This window comes from Dasypus novemcinctus, chromosome 9, assembly GCF_030445035.2.
Source record: "Dasypus novemcinctus isolate mDasNov1 chromosome 9, mDasNov1.1.hap2, whole genome shotgun sequence".
NCBI lineage: Eukaryota > Metazoa > Chordata > Mammalia > Cingulata > Dasypodidae > Dasypus > Dasypus novemcinctus.
This window is the reverse complement of record NC_080681.1, coordinates 96,357,838-96,360,408: the sequence shown is the minus strand read 5'-3', so window position 1 is coordinate 96,360,408 and position 2,571 is coordinate 96,357,838.

Here is a 2,571-nt window from a genome sequence, read left to right as displayed (position 1 = left end):
AACAGAAAACCTATACTCATTTTGCATTAACTCCCATTCTCCCTGTCCCCCCACCCCTGGCAAACTGTACTCTAATTTCTGTTTCTATAAACTTGCCTGTTCTCTCCTATTTTCTTTGTAGTTATCATGGGGCTTAAATTTAACATCTTAAATCTGTAATAGTCTCATTTGCTTTGATATCAACTTAACTTCAATAATATATATAAACTATATTCCTATATTTCTCAATCCCATACCTTTATGTAGTTATTGTTATAAATTACATGTTTATACATTTGAGTCCAAAACCACTCATTTCTAATTGCATTTTATGCATTTGCCTTTTGAATCTAGTAAGAAGTAAAAAGTGGAGTTAAAAACCAGTAACATAATAGTACTGGCATTTATATTTATCCCTATCATTACTCTTACTGGAGATCTTTATTTATGTGACTTTGATCTATTGTCTATTGTCCTCCCCCCTCCACCTCTATAATCTATAAGACACTTTATTTTATAGGGTATGTTTACATTCCTTCATATCTACAGTTATATATACAGAAAGAATCAGAGACTCGTAGTCAGAGGTAGAGATATCCTTGGGTTTAATCTAATTCAACTTCTTAGTTGTACAGATGAGGAAATCAAATCCCAGCCTGTTGTCTATCGTCCTTTGTTTTCAACTGTGAAACTGTCTTGAGCATCTCTTTTAGGTCTGGTCTAGTGGTAACGAACTTCTTCAGTTTTTGTTTATCTGGGAATAACTGTCTGCAAGGGTTCAGCCTTCCTTCTTCCTCTTAAGGCTCTGTGGGCCCAGCTTCTTCTGATCTCAGCTGTAGGCTGGCATACGGCTTGTCTCTCTTAATTGCTCCCTCATTTTTTAAGACTCTTTTGCCATATATAGAATTCTTTGCTGGCAAGTTTTTGCTTTCTATACTTTAAATATGTCTTCCCGGAGCTTTCTTGCCTCCATGGTTTACCATAAGAAATAGGCACTTAATCTTACTGAGGCTCCCTTGTACATGGCATTCTCTCTTGCAACTTTCTTTTTTTTAAGTTAAAAAAAAATTATTTTTCTCCCCTCCCCCCATCCAAACCCCCATTGTCTGCTCTCTTTGTCCATTTGCTGTGTATTCTTCTGTGTCCACTTGCATTCTTGTTAGCAACACTGGGAATCTGTGCCTCTTTTTGTTGCATCATCTTGCTGTGTCAGCCATCCATGTGTGCTGCACCACTCCTGGGCAGGCTGTGCTTTTTTGGTGCAGGACGGCTCTCCTTGCGGGACACACTCCTTGTGCATGGGGCTCCCCTATACAGGGGACAACCTTGCATGGCATGGCACTCCTTGCATGCATCAGCACAGCACGTGGGCCAGCTTACCACATGGGTTAGGAGGCCCTGAGTTTGAACCCTGGACCTCCCATATGGTAGGTGGATCCTCTATCAGTTGAGCCCAATTCGCTTCCCTTTCTTGCAAATTCCAAAATTCTTTATCTCTGGCTTTCAACAGTTTGATTATAACATGGTATAAATATAGATTAAACTTAAATGGTGTGGATCTATTTAGGTTTATACTATTTTGAGTTTGTTGAGCATCCTGGATGTGTATAGTTACATCTTTCCTGAAATTTGGGGAGTTTTCAGCCATTATGTCTTTGAATATTCTCTCTACACCTTTTCTCTTTTCTCCTGCTGGGACTCCCACAATGTGTCTATTGGTGTGCTTGATGGTGTCCCACAGGCTCCTCAGGCTCAGTTTATTCTTTCTTCCTTCTGCTCCTCAGACTGGATGATTTCAATGATCTTATGATCAAGTTCACTGATTCTTCTTCTAGCTCTGATCTACTGTTGAATCTTTAGGGAATTTTAAATTTCTGTTAGTATGGTCTTCAGCTCTGATTGGTTCCTTTTCATTATTTTTACCTCTCTATTGTTTTTCTCTTTGTGTTCATCTAACATTTTCCTCATTTACTTTGGTTCTTTGTCCATATTTTCCTTTAGTTATTTAAGCATATTTAGGACCATTGTTTTAAAAGTCCTCATCTGAAATGTTCCAGGTCTGTTCCTCCTCATTAAGGGTTTCTAATGCATTAATTTTTAGAGCATGGGTCATCACTTCCTGTTTCTTTGTATTTTTTGGTAATCTTTTGTTGAAATCTGGACATTTCAATATTTTAGTGTATTACTGGAATTTAGATTCTGAGGTACCTATTCCTTAAGTTTGTATCCAGCAAGTGTTATGACAGAGCTTTCCTTGAATGCCAGGAGCTAACCAAACAAAAAAAGAAAAGGAAACAAAAGAAAACATCTTTATCAGTCTTTGCATATTGACCTGTACAAGTGCTGTCTTTCAAAGCTTATCCATACAATGAATTTAGAGAATAGCTCCAGGCCAAAGCCAGGGCCCTCCCTGATCCTTTCTACCCAAGCCTCTTGTCTTGGGCGTGCACCTGTGCCCTAGGAATTCTCACATTTACATGGATAAAATGTCCCCTCTTCCCTAAGAAACAGTTTCCTCATAGTCCCATGTCCTGCAATATATATCCTACAACCAGCAATCCCTTGACCCTGGAAGGCACTTTGACTGCTTTT